Raw genomic sequence first — 15,560 nt, forward strand, 5'->3', positions numbered from 1 at the left:
GGATAAATTTCATCAGAAGACCCTAACAACCAATTCGGAAGCAATTCCAGCCAAAACAACCAATTACAGGCGCAATTCTGCATTTCGGGTAAAACCAGAACAGCAATAGTAATTTCGACTTTTCTCATTCTACACTACTCCGATTGACCTGAAATTTTGTAGCCGCCTCTAAAATATCATTCCCTACAACTTTCATGAAGACCACTCAGTCCAGTTCTCACCCTAACTAGGTCACATTTTCCAAAAACAACTCCAGATTTTCCAGTTCGAAATTCACTGCAGAAATCAACTAGCAGTCCTGCTTTATTCACTCATATCTCAGCATACACAACTCCAATTCAGGTAATTCCAATGCCATTAGAAAGCTAAGATACAAGGGTATAATTCCTAAGAAGACATCAACAACCAAATCGGTAGTATTCCCAGTCAAACTACCCAATTACCAAAGCTGATTACTATTCTCGGATAGAAACAGGATAGCAGGGGTATTTCGGTCTTTTCACAGGCTACCGAGCTCAGATTGAGCTGAAAATTTACAGGTAACTAGAAAACATCATTCTATACAACTTTCATGTCTCGTGCTAAGGCCAATTCGGCCCTAACCTGGTCAAACAGAAACGGGCAGAATAGGGGTTAGTGAAAGCCTAATCTGGAATTCATGCACTCAAGTGCTAATCTTCCACAAAACAACATCTAAAACAACTAAAAACCACTAATAAGTAATTAATTGAAGTAAAGAGGATGTTCTTGGCAAAATACCTTAAAACCACAAGAAAGGTAGGAGCTTAGGCTTTGTCCTCCAAAAATCCTTCCATTCAAGTTCCTAATCTTCCTTAACTAGCACTTTGTATGGAGTAATTTGAGTTTCCAATGGTTGGAACTTAAGATTTGGCTTGGATTTGAAGTTGAAGATGAAACTTTTCCTCTCTTTCTTTCTCTCAAGTGTTCAGCCAAGAAGGAAGAAGAAATGGGATATTTTTGGTCAAATTTTGGTATTTAGTAAAGGTAAGAAAGTTAAGTCAAAGTCCAACTCCAATCGGGTCGCGACACCTAGCACCTTTTAATTGTAATACTTATCCTTTTGTCTCTCCATCATTAACCATCTAAGCAACCTCTAATTATCTCTTAACATCCGGTAAATTAAACCCAGTATCCAAAACTTAACCTAACTGGCCGAATTTTTCCGAACTTTTCGCACTAGCGGGTCCCACGTCCGATATACGCTCTTTATTTCTCAAAAACTAACCGATATTAGAAAAATCATTTTAAAACTATTTTTGCTCATAAACTTTATCTGGGGAATTTTTGTAATCAAGAAAATGTAGAAAAGGCAGGCGTTAAAAAAAATAAACCATAGAAAATTAGAAAATTTCCGGGTTCTCAAACTCTTTTTTTTTTCGGGGCGTCACAAGATGTATATTTCTTTTGTATTATATATGAAGGGAAACCCTAAATATATCTTTAGGGCCGATTTCACTTTCAATTTGGCAAACCGTGTATATATTCACTTTTGAAAACTTTTGTATGCTACTTTGGGTTGTAATTGCTCAAATTCCATATGTGAATGTTTACTTGATAGTTGGTTGGGTTCTGACGGGTCGGTTACTATTCATGGCCGACTCCGAATTTCATTTTTTTTATTTTGGGTTATTTTGCCCTTTTGCCTTGTTTACGCGCGTTATAAGTTCCGGAACAAAATAGATCGCTCTAAACTGCACCGTTAGTCCTGGCGAGAGCTGGGCAGGCAGTCCGCTAACCTCTTTGGTTCGCCTTAGGGGAAGGTGGGGCTGTCACAGGTGAGCTAGAAGCTCAACGAGGTACCAAAATTATAAACAGTAGAAATCACGAGAAATCACTTTTAAGGCACTTATTCACATCAAATACGATAAATGAATGAACACCACAATGTAAAGGATACAGGTGGCTCTCAGGAGCCAAATCCCCCTTGCCATACTTGATTCAGCTTCGTTGACCCTCCGTCAATGTTCAAATAAAGGAACCAGTCTAGTAGAACACCACTTTAACGCCAAGATCCCGTTCACCAAACATACCCCCTTATTGGGCTCGAACACCAAATAGGAACAGGAATGGTAATACTCAAGTATATCGGAAATCTAGAGTCTCCAATACCCAAAGATTTCCCAGGAACAGGCACCCATGGATTGTCAAATTTTCTCGACCAAGCCCTTGCTAGCTCGATCCAATTGACTCCCCATGAGGTTGAGCTCAGATTTAATCGGAAAGTCGTTGGATGCACTTCCAAATGACATTATAACAGGCGCAGGTAGCAGATTCAAGTATATACAGGAAACAAGTCACACAGGCCAGAGAGCAAGTGTGATAAAGTACACCCTCGTCTCGTACAAAATAAACAGTCGGGAAAGACATTCAAATCGCAATTTGCAAGTACAGATAACCAGTTTAGCAATAATTCAAGGAAGTGGTACACTCACCGGTTCAAATACAGATACTTCAAAATTTTCACGCCAAAGTGGCTTTAATCGCCAAGAAACCCTAAAATAACCAAAACAAAACAATTCAAGGTTTCACATCCAAAACCAAGTAAACGGAATGCACAAGTGAGACTCGACTACTAGTCGTATGCCTCACCAAATAATTACTAATGCAAGGGTGCAAAACATGATTTTTGGGAATGAAAAGGTAACATGAATACCTAGAGCTCAAACAACCGCAAAAGCCTTTATATATATATCCCAAAGCAAACCAAACTCAAAAAATCTCACATTCCCAAAATTTGGACAGCATGTCCCCTACATTTCCTTACTTCTCCATCCTACAATGAACACCAATTCATCTCAAATCAACCACATACACATTATAGACTATAAAATAGACCTTTCGGCACAATAAGCACAACTGAGGCTACACTTATCGGATTGAAATGAATCTTATGTTGTTTCGAAGCCAAAACATATATCTATATTTCTTATGAAGACCTCCAAAGCCAAATCATGCATTTTGATGGTCAAAAATGGAAAACTCCATGAAAACAAAAATCTGTCCGCGAAACAGGGTTCATGGGCAGTCAAGGGTATTTCGGTCACTTCACATGCTACAGTGCTCCGATTGAGCTGAAATGTTGTAGGCAGCTAGTTAACACCATTTGCTACAACTTTCATGTTTTAACCTAAGCCTGATTTGGCCTCTAACATGCACTAATACAGCCGGTTAGAACAGGACAGATTGGAACCCTAAAACTGAAATTTTCCGCACATGCTGAAATTTTCCGCAAATAACCGCAATTAATGCACAAGGGATCCATTTAACACAATTTAGAGCCATCAATCCAAGGCCAACGATAATCATCATATGAAAACAGAAAAATCCCAAAAAAATCAGAAATTTAGCTAACTCCACTTTAATCCATGAAATCTTCCACAAAATAGCGTCTATAACAACTATAAGCCACAACTTATCAATTAATTGAAGTAAAGAGGAAGTTTGTAAGCGAAGTACCTTGACACCTCAAGAAAGATGATAATTTAGGGTTTTTTTTCCAAAACAACTCCACCAACCCCTTTAATCCTTCCTAGCAAGAAGTTTTTATGGAGTGATTTGTGATATTAACGGTTGGAACTCAAGGATTGAGCAAGAAATTGATGTGGAAAAGGAAGGCTTCTCTTGTATTTTTGCTCCAAGAGGTTCGGCCAAGGCAAGCTCAAAATGGAAAGAAATTGGTCAATTTTGAGGTTTAGTAAAGGTGATGAAAATTAGTCAAAGTCCAACTTGCAATAGGGTCATGACACTTGGCACCTTCTTAATTTATTCTTATCCCTTTGTCTACCAAGTTTAACCTAGGTAACTATCCTTTAATTATCTCCTCACACCTTGTAAAATAATATCTCTCAATATGAAACTTAACCTAGTCGTCAAAATTTTATCACACTTACCACGCTAGCGGGTTCCATGTCCTTAATACACTTCCAAATTAACCCGAACTAACTTATACTAGAAAAATATTTTGAAAAACTATTCACTCATAAAATCTCTGGAAAATCAATATAATAGGGTTAAGTAAAGAAAATGCATGCGATAAAATAAAATAAAATTATAAAAGAAAGAAAATTTACAGGTCCTCACAATTTTTCTTGAGCTATGAGTGAGTGAGTCCTGGCGAGAATTGGGCAGGTAACCCGCCGAACCCTGGGGTACGCCCTAGGGGGAGGTGGGGCCGCCACAGATGTTATCAGAGCTCCTATTGAGCTTGTGCCGGGAGAGAGTTCTCGGACTGTGGAGATTGGCTTATTAAATGTGAAACAAAGGTCTATTGTTGGGGACCTTAGATATGTATGTTGGGTGTTGGGTAGGAATATCTAATACGGGTTATTTACTTTTGGGACCGGTCAGTTCAAGGTGTGAATTACCTTATTGTGGATTCTTGTACTTGAATACCCAATAATGAAAACGCTAAAATAAAGGCCTGTGTTTTGATTGCACTTGTGGTGAGTTTTGATGACGAAGGTAAAGGCACAGAAGATGTGAGAACCCGTAAAACCCTAATTATTTTTCCTAGGGTTTTAGTTCCCTTAATTGCATAAATTTTGCATTTTCTGGTTTAGAAATATTTTTCTGGTAGATTTTATGCGTAATTATAGTTTTTAGTTGATTTTTTTCTAGCATTGGTGAGTTTTAGAAAATTAAGAATGTATATTGGACGTGGGACCCACTAGTACGAAAAGTTCGGAAAAATTCGGCCAATTAGGTTAAATTCCGGATACTGTGTAAAATTTATCGGGTGTTAATAGATAAGTAGAGTGTGTGAAATGATTGATGTGAGAGAAGAAAGAAAGGATAGGAATGCATTTAATGAGGTGATAAGTGTCACATTCTCATTGGTTGGACTTTAAGAATTACTATTCACTTTCTTGACTTTTTTGACCAAAGGATTAAATATCTCAAAATTGCCCAAAAATCACCATTTTCTTCTCCATGTTGGCCGGCCCTCCTAGCTCAAGAAGGAAGGAAATTTCTTCAACTTTCAAGCTTCCATTTCACTCAATCTTCCAAGAACAAAAGCCTACACTAGGTTCCACTCCATCAAATCTTTCCTTCTAGTGCTAGTAAGTGTCTTAGTGAAGTTTGTTTGAAGGTCTAAGGTGGCCAACATCCCTCTCTCTCTTGATTTCTTGGTAAGTGATGCTTGAACACCCTACTACCTCTAATGATGCTTATTTTGTGCTTAATGGTGGCATGAGTGATGGAATATGTGATTTATTTCTTTATTTGGAGTGATTTGGTGGAATTTTCCAATTTATGATGAATTTTCTGGTTTAATATGATCTTGATGTTGTGGCCTTGTATGATGAATGGTAATGGTTTAAAATGACTCTAGTAGGTGTGAATTGTTGATAAATGCAATCAATTTTGGATTTGGATGGAAAAATGGAAAATTAGGGTTCATAAATCCCTAATTCTGTCCGGTTTTGGATCATAGGGTTAGAGGCCGAATTGGACTTTGCTGAAAACATGAAAGTTGTAGGTATTGATGAGTTTGAGGTGTCTGTAAAATTTCAGGCCATTTGGCTTAGTGTAGAGTGAGTTATGTCGGAATTACTGTAGCTGTTCTGCTTTGGACAGAATGCGAAAACTGCGTTGGTTGTTGGCTATTTTGGCTGGAATTGGTTTGGATTTTGAAGTTGGTGTCTTCTGATGAAATGTAGCTGGATGTCTTAGCTACCATATGCCTTTGGAATTTCGGCATTTGGACCTATATAGACTGAGTTACAGTAATTACAGTTTTGTGTGATTTGCAAACATGTTTTGGTCATTCTGGTTTAGTATTTGGCATTTTTGACCTAGTTAAGCTAGGAACAGGATTGAGTGGCCTTCTACATTGTTGTAGCCCTGTTTCATAGCTTCGAAACGGTGGGTCTTACACCCCCATCCGATAATCGTAGTGAAATTGACGCCATTACCGCAAAGTAAGGACAAAACAGTTTTATTTTCAGGGCCAAGGCTAAAGCCATTGTTTGAATTTCTGGTTTGCTATAATGCTTGTATATGCTTATGAAACCTTATTGGGGTTGTGATTGGCATTGCTTTATGACTCGTTATTGAGTCTCATTGTACTTGCTTATGTGTTCTAGGGCGTGACGGTGGTTCACGACATTCCCCTGACGGAAGTGCATGACATAGCACTTAATTGCTTAGTGAGTATACTACTCACTTACTTGTTATAATGTGGCTTTGTTCCATGTGTATTTGATGCCTTGAAGACTTAATTGGTTATTGGAAGTGATTGAGGTGAGGGTGTACTTGACCGCCCTCACCCCTTGTAATTTCCTTCATGGCTATTTACTGTTTTACTGAAATACTGCAATTGTTATATGAGATACTGAATTCCATGCATGGAAACTGATTTGGTGTCGTTTGGACGAGTATCCAACGGCTTTACTGTATTACTGAGCTCAACCCCGTTCGGTAGTCAATTGGATCGAGCCGGCGAGGGCTTGGTCGTGAAAATTGTCATGCCACGGGGACTGTACTGGGGAACCTTGTAGTAATGAGACTCTTGGTTCCGGTATACTCGAGTATTACCAAAAGCTACTGAATTGGAGTGCGGGCCCGGTTGGGGTATGATGGGTGGAAGGATGGAAGTTAAGCGAGGTCTACGGTTGTTTGGTACTTTTAAAATTGACGGAGGGTCAATGAGGTTGGATCAACATTGCAAGCATGGAAATGGGCTCTTGAGAGCCGACTGTATCCTTTCACTGATTTGCTTTACTTTGGAATTGCATACTTGAATTGAATGGTTATGCTTATGTGATCTTAACTGCTATTGTGATAGTTGCTCACTAGGCTTTAGCTCATTCCGTGTCATTTGTTTTCCTTACAGGAAAATGAAACTTTTGGAAAAGATTGTGATAGTTGGATGACAAGTTGAGCTCTTGTACATGTATTTTTGAATAGCTCCTTGAGGGTAAAAACCCTAAGTGTTTTGTTTCCACCAATGTATGGTGTGTAAATGGCTTTTGGTACATGTATGAACTAGACGAATATCTTGGTTTGCCGTTTGGCTTGTAAATGTTGATTTCCAATGTATATATATGCTTGGCCGTGGTTTGGATAAATTTCGGCTTCGATTTTCATTTTTTTTATATTGTGATTTTGACTTGTTTGCGTGCAATGGTAAGTTTCGGAACGTAATAGATCGACGTAAACTGAACTGTTAGTCCTGGCGAGAGCTGGGCAGGCAGTCCGCTAACCCCTTTGGTTCGCCTTAGGGGAAGGTGGAGCTGTTACAGGTGGTATCAGAGCCACGTCGCGTGGTCTCTGTGCGGAGTGAGACTGGGCCAAGTGGTTTTGTGGTCCTAATTTCATGAATATGTCTAAGTGCTCGTTTGAGCGTAAGTTATGAACCGGGCATGTGATAAGTGTATGAATCATTATTATGGGACTCGAGGAAGGTAGGTACGTATGTCGGGTAGGAATCTTTAACAAGGATGGTTTACTCTTGGGACCGGCCGGCTCGAGATGTGAATTATCTTAAACGAGATTCTTGCGCCCGGATACGAAAGATATGAAGGCCTAGGTTAGAAAGGATTTGGTGAACTAGAAAGGCGATTCTATGGAACTTCGTGTGGTTTGTTCGGGTGTAGTTAAGCTTGATCGACCTTGATTAAGATATAAATATTTGGACGAAGCCCTAGAAGGGGAAAAGCTTTTCATGAGTTCTTTTGCACTTGTGACCTGGTTGTTCAAAGTACTTTTTGAGGACCCTATTGTTTCATGCAATGACTTCATATGTACTTGACTGACTGTTCCGTATGATTGCTTAACCTGGTTATGTGATTTATGTATACGTGTTATGTGTTTAAATGCTCTTCGCAGTAAATGTTTGAGTTGTTTATTCTTGTTTCATTGTTCCTGTCTGGTACTACGGAAAGGAGGGTTAGGTGCCCTTTAACAGTATATTTATTTGGTGACCTAGATTGATTTAGATTGATGGAAGGCACTCGGAGTGGTCGAGGCCGTGGACGCAGAACTAGACAACCCACACCGATTAGGGGTACGGGGGAAACCTCTACTGGGCCCAATCCTGAACCACAAGCCGACCCCACTGTTCAAATAGCTGCTGCTATGCAGCAAATGACCAATTTACTAGCACAAGTAGTGCAACAACAGGGCCAGAACCCAAACCCTAATCCCGGAAACCCCGGTAACCATATCGAGGGCAAGGATAGAGCTCTCGAACGTTTTCAAAAATTTTCCCCGCCAAAGTTTGTTGGGGGACCCGACCCTGACGTTGCTGAGAAATGGCTTGAGAAGATGGTAGATATATTTGCCGCTCTACACTACCCAGACGAACGGCAGGTGACTTTTGCCGTGTTTCAACTTGAGGGAGCAGCCCGTTCCTGGTGGAACGTAATTAGACAGAAATGGGAGCGGGAGCAGACGCCTAGGACTTGGGTGAACTTCATCCGAGAATTTAATGCCAAGTTTTTCCCTCCTCTAGTCCAGGAGAGGAAGGAGGATGAGTTTATCCGGCTCCGGCAAGGGGCTCAAACTGTGGCGGAATATGAGAGTCAATTTACCCGCCTGAACTAATCATGACTGAGCAACGACGGGTTAGGCGCTTCATTCAGGGTTTGAACGTTGAGATCCAGAAAGACCTCGCGGCGGCTCAAATCACTTCGTTTAGCGAGGCAATGGAAAAAGCCCAACGAGTTGAAAGTGCACGAATGCAGGTCCGAAACTTCCAGGCTAAGAAACGCGGATTTCCTGGAAGTAGTTCGGGGCAGGGGGATGAAAGTACCCCTCCCAAGTTTGGACGAGGAACGGGAGGAGTAAGGATGCCGGGAGTGTCACCGGAGAGGCCGTCAAGAGGAGGCTCGGCTTCTACAGCACGCGGACTCTGCGGGTATTGCGGAAAATTAAACCACTCAGAGGATAACTGCTGGAGGAAAGGAGGAAAATGCTTGCTCTGTGGGAGTGCTGACCATCAAATTGCTAACTGTCCAGCTCGCCTGCGCGAGCGGCAAGGGACTCTGCCACCAACCACGACCCACCCTGACCAGTCGAAGGGAGACAAGGATGGATCGAAAGTGTCCTCTCGGGTGTACTCCTTAGAACAACATCAAGGCTTTGACCCATTAGAGGACGTGGAAGGTAAGAATTTACTGAACCTGGCCAGTGAAGGGGCACAGATTTGTTAGCAAAGTATAAAGCTCAATTTAATCGCGGAGTAGTCAATGATAAGGAATTTTGAGGACGAAATTCTTTTAAGGGGGAGAGAGTGTGAGAACCCGTAAAACCCTAATTATTTTTCCTAGGGTTTTAGTTCCCTTAATTGCATAAATTTTGCATTTTCTGGTTTAGAAATATTTTTCTGGTAGATTTTATACGTAATTATAGTTTTTAGTTGATTTTTTTCTAGCATTGGTGAGTTTTAGAAAATTAAGAATGTATATTGGACGTGGGACCCACTAGTACGAAAAGTTCGGAAAAATTCGGCCAATTAGGTTAAATTCCGGATACTGTGTAAAATTTATCGGGTGTTAATAGATAAGTAGAGTGTGTGAAATGATTGATGTGAGAGAAGAAAGAAAGGATAGGAATGCATTTAATGAGGTGACAAGTGTCACATTCTCATTGGTTGGACTTTAAGAATTACTATTCACTTTCTTGACTTTTTTGACCAAAGGATTAAATATCTCAAAATTGCCCAAAAATCACCATTTTCTTCTCCATGTTGGCCGGCCCTCCTAGCTCAAGAAGGAAGGAAATTTCTTCAACTTTCAAGCTTCCATTTCACTCAATCTTCCAAGAACAAAAGCCTACACTAGGTTCCACTCCATCAAATCTTTCCTTCTAGTGCTAGTAAGTGTCTTAGTGAAGTTTGTTTGAAGGTCTAAGGTGGCCAACATCCCTCTCTCTCTTGATTTCTTGGTAAGTGATGCTTGAACACCCTACTACCTCTAATGATGCTTATTTTGTGCTTAATGGTGGCATGAGTGATGGAATATGTGATTTATTTCTTTATTTGGAGTGATTTGGTGGAATTTTCCAATTTATGATGAATTTTCTGGTTTAATATGATCTTGATGTTGTGGCCTTGTATGATGAATGGTAATGGTTTAAAATGACTCTAGTAGGTGTGAATTGTTGATAAATGCAATCAATTTTGGATTTGGATGGAAAAATGGAAAATTAGGGTTCATAAATCCCTAATTCTGTCCGGTTTTGGATCATAGGGTTAGAGGCCGAATTGGACTTTGCTCAAAACATGAAAGTTGTAGGTATTGATGAGTTTGAGGTGCCTGTAAAATTTCAGGCCATTTGGCTTAGTGTAGAGTGAGTTATGTCGGAATTACTGTAGCTGTTCTGCTTTGGACAGAATGCGAAAACTGCGTTGGTTGTTGGCTATTTTGGCTGGAATTGGTTTGGATTTTGAAGTTGGTGTCTTCTGATGAAATGTAGCTGGATGTCTTAGCTACCATATGCCTTTGGAATTTTGGCATTTGGACCTATATAGACTGAGTTACAGTAATTACAGTTTTGTGTGATTTGCAAACATGTTTTGGTCATTCTGGTTTAGTATTTGGCATTTTTGACCTAGTTAAGCTAGGAACAGGATTGAGTGGCCTTCTACATTGTTGTAGCCCTGTTTCATAGCTTCGAAACGGTGGGTCTTACACCCCCATCCGATAATCGTAGTGAAATTGACGCCATTACCGCAAAGTAAGGACAAAACAGTTTTATTTTCAGGGCCAAGGCTAAAGCCATTGTTTGAATTTCTGGTTTGCTATAATGCTTGTATATGCTTATGAAACCCTATTGGGGTTGTGATTGGCATTGCTTTATGACTCGTTATTGAGTCTCATTGTACTTGCTTATGTGTTCTAGGGCGTGACGGTGGTTCACGACATTCCCCTGACGGAAGTGCATGACATAGCACTTAATTGCTTAGTGAGTATACTACTCACTTACTTGTTATAATGTGGCTTTGTTCCATGTGTATTTGATGCCTTGAAGGCTTAATTGGTTATTGGAAGTGATTGAGGTGAGGGTGTACTTGACCGCCCTCACCCCTTGTAATTTCCTTCATGGCTATTTACTGTTTTACTGAAATACTGCAATTGTTATATGAGATACTGAATTCCATGCATGAAAACTGATTTGGTGTCGTTTGGACGAGTATCCAACGGCTTTACTGTATTACTGAGCTCAACCCCGTTCGGTAGTCAATTGGATCAAGCCGGCGAGGGCTTGGTCGTGAAAATTGTCATGCCACGGGGACTGTACTGGGGAACCTTGTAGTAATGAGACTCTTGGTTCCGGTATACTCGAGTATTACCAAAAGCTACTGAATTGGAGTGCGGGCCCGGTTGGGGTATGATGGGTGGAAGGATGGAAGTTAAGCGAGGTCTACGGTTGTTTGGTACTTTTAAAATTGACGGAGGGTCAATGAGGTTGGATCAAGATTGCAAGCGTGGAAATGGGCTCTTGAGAGCCGACTGTATCCTTTCACTGATTTGCTTTACTTCGGAATTGCATACTTGAATTGAATGGTTATGCTTATGTGATCTTAACTGCTATTGTGATAGTTGCTCACTGGGCTTTAGCTCATTCCGTGTCATTTGTTTTCCTTACAGGAAAATGAAACTTTTGGAAAAGATTGTGATAGTTGGATGACAAGTTGAGCTCTTGTACATGTATTTTTGAATAGCTCCTTGAGGGTAAAAACCCTAAGTGTTTTGTTTCCACCAATGTATGGTGTGTAAATGGCTTTTGGTACATGTATGAACTAGACGAATATCTTGGTTTGCCGTTTGGCTTGTAAATGTTGATTTCCAATGTATATATATGCTTGGCCGTGGTTTGGATAAATTTTGGCTTCGATTTCATTTTTTTTATTTTGTGATTTTGACTTGTTTGCGCGCAATGGTAAGTTCCGGAACGTAATAGATCGACGTAAACTGAACTGTTAGTCCTGGCGAGAGCTGGGCAGGCAGTCCGCTAACCCCTTTGGTTCGCCTTAGGGGAAGGTGGGGCTGTTACAGAAGATCCTAACATTTGACCTAGTAAATAGGCTGATAGAGGGGATTGGATCTAGAAGTGTTATCATGGACGAATCGAGTAATAATCTGGCTAGGGTTCCTATAGAGGATGATTAAGTTGTAGTATATGTCAAGAAATTTGCATCGAAGACCTATTTCTTTCTTCTATGAATGTGAGGACTAGATAAGTGTTTATTTGATTCAAGACGGTCTAACTGCAACGATATAGGTATCTATACCTCGCTTTGGGTATTTGATACCCATAGTTTGGTTCTCGACGAACTACCCTTGTTTATGCTTCCTTGATTCCTATTCACTACTGTCAACGTATGAACTTGGTTTGATTATTATTGTACCGAGAGTGAAAGTTTTGGAATTGGGTAGAGACACGGATGTGGCATAAGGTTTGAAACTTTTGATGTACGAGGTATGTTTTAAGGTTTCGTTATGTACATATGTGATACGTGGCATAGTATTTTAAGATATCGCTCTAACTATGTTTTACTTTTCCGTCCGTTTCATTTGAGAATCTCTAAGTTTGATATTCTGTGGTTGGATTGGGAGTTAAGAAACTTAACAATTATATGGTTAGATTGCCCCTTGTACTTAGTTACTTACTCTGATCTATTGATTTGCTTGGCAGGCTATCACTTGAGTCCCAGCGAATCTGTGAGATGGCACATTTGGTTGATATATATAAGGAAATCGAGATTCTTCGAAATGAAATAGTGGTCCAAAAGAGACTAGCCGAGTATTGGGAAGGGCGATGGAAACACGAATATTCGGAGAATATTGAGCTATTGCACGAGAACATAGAACTAAAAAGGCAATACGAAGGGATTCCCGAAGAGATTTTAGCAATGGCACAAGGTAATACTTTTACGAAGGATCCGGAGAAAGCCCAAAAGATAGAAACTGCAAGGGCACAAGTGAAGGGCTTCCATGCAAAGAAATGGAGTGCACCTAGTGAAAGTCAAAGTCAAGAACAAGGTGATCAAGGTAGGCCACTCTTTAAGGTAGGTCGAGGAGCCAATGTTGTGAAATTTTGGGGACATCTAAAGAAGATACTCCAAGAGAAACCCCAGGTGGAGGAGGACAACTGAAAGCTGTCTCACAAGGAGATCAAACCTCAATCCTTCACTTGTCTTGTGGCTATTGTGGAAAAGTCAATCATACTAAGGAGAGTTGTTGGAAAAGAAGGGGAGAATGCCTGCGATGTGGGAGCACCAAGTATTGAATTGTTAATTGTCCGGTTCTATTACAAGAAGGGAAAGGTCTGAGGACCTGAATTTTCCTCACTTATAATTCTATTTTAATGGCTTAATTAATTATTTATTCACCATTTTCTCCGAATAATTTATTTCAATCATTTTAAATCCATTTATATGAAATAATGTCCCAATTATATTTTTAAACTGTCTCATTAGGAAATTTAATTTTCTAGGGCTCGTTTAGTGAAAAATAAGGAGTATACGTTTTTCGAGACTACATTCAATCCGAGAGTGTAATAATTTTGGAGAATTGAGGACTCATGTTTTATTTCTAAAACGGTTATTTTATAATTAATTACATTAGTAGTAGTTAATTATATAATCGTTATATGAATTTCCCGTAAATTTTGCCTTCTTGCGCGCGAATTGGAATTTCGCGTATATTGAGTTGGAATGGTTAAACAGAGACTTAAGAAACTTATATTAGACTACTAAGAGTGAATAATTATAGTGTTAAAGGAAGTGCATTAGCGGTTTAGTGCACAAGTGAAACAAACCCGAGAAGAAATAGGCACGAAACGCGCACGTACGCGTACTATTGAGAGTTGACTTTTGTGCCACATTAATGCCACAACTGTGACAGCCCCACCTCCCCCTAAGGCAAATCAGAGGGTTCGGCGGACCGCCTGCCCAACTCTCGCCAGGACTCAGTCGTTCACTTCAGTCCTCAATTAAAATCGAAATAAAACACAGGAATAAATATAACGACAATCTAAAACTTAACGCAAAACTTTTGTACATTACTATCTCAAAAGGGAGTACAAACATCGAATATACAAAGGTTCTCAGTTCACCACACATCCAGCCCGTGCCAAGCACTAGGGTGAGAACCATTACAAAATCAGAAACTAGTCTAGGCTAGTCTAAACCGAGCTCTTGTCCTTGCTCGCCTTCCCCTGTTAAAGAAAACAAACTAAAGGGGCGAGCTAAAAACTCAGTGAGGTTCCGAACACATAATCAAACAATAAAGCTAATGTATTAACCATAAATAGCAAGTAATGCAAGAAACATGACAATATAAAGCAATAATAACATTCATTAAAAGGATACGGGCTCACAGGGAGCCATTTATTCGTTCGTTCGTTCTCCTGTCGTTCCCTTTATTCCTCCAATCATTTGAAAATGCAATTTTGTAAGTAAAACCCACGTTCGTTCGTTCGTTTCATTTCATTCACCCCCTCCTGGACGTTGGCCAGACTCCACCAACCTACAAGGTAATACTCGAGTATACCAACGTTCACACCCAGGGTCACCATATCGCCCAACCGAGTCCGCTTCTGGCTCGAGTCGATCGGTAACGAAGGGCAGGGCCCAGTTCAGCCAAACGCCTTACATTCATGCGTAAATAGCATTTAATCATTGAAAATTTCACATTTATTTAGGTCGAGTGTGATAAAGTACACACTTGCCTAGAAAACTTGTTTTAACAATAATTGAAAGCATTTAACACATTATCAATCAATAATAACAAGCCAATAAGTCAAGGAAATATAACAAACAAGGAACACTCACCTATATACGCAAAATAACGTGCAAAATATCCTTCCGGATATTATCTTTAGTCACTAGGAAAACCTAAGATTAAACAAGAAAGAATATTACAGCTCATCCAACACAAACAATTAGGTGAAATAAAAAAACTCGACAATTGATGAGTAGAACGTAACAAAGACTTTAAAGTGAAACGAGGACATTTGGACCCGTGGACAAAATTAACTTGGGTTTCATAGTCGAAACATAAAACCCAACTCAAAAGGGTTATAAAATTTTCCAATGGAAACACTTGAACCAAAGACAAGTCGGAATCCAACTAGATAGGCTAAGAAATACTGTTTTCGGGATCGTTTATATGGTTCAAAATCATCTCATATTCAAGTAGATATTATAGACTAAATGTCTTAATGAAATTCATGTAAAAGGGAGGACAAAATACCCAAGAAACCCCTAAACCACTCCTTTTTATTTGGTAAGCGTAAGTAAACATTTGGAGTTTCCAATTAAAGAAGGATCATGTTTTAGGATGGAAAACGGTCATAGTATTTGCCAAATGAAAATATACAAATTCAAATAGAAACTTAGCCCTCGAGCGAAAATTTGGGCAGCACGCCCTTTGTATTTACCTATTTTTCCAGCCATATATGGCTTCATTGTTTTCCTCAATCAATCCCAAAGTCACACACAATATCATCTCATTTCAATAGCCATTCCATAGGCTCAAAGTCTTGTAAGTGCAAAAATTAAGCTAACAACATGTGCGGAAATGAAGTTT

Source organism: Coffea arabica, chromosome 9c (genome assembly GCF_036785885.1).
Source record: "Coffea arabica cultivar ET-39 chromosome 9c, Coffea Arabica ET-39 HiFi, whole genome shotgun sequence".
NCBI lineage: Eukaryota > Viridiplantae > Streptophyta > Magnoliopsida > Gentianales > Rubiaceae > Coffea > Coffea arabica.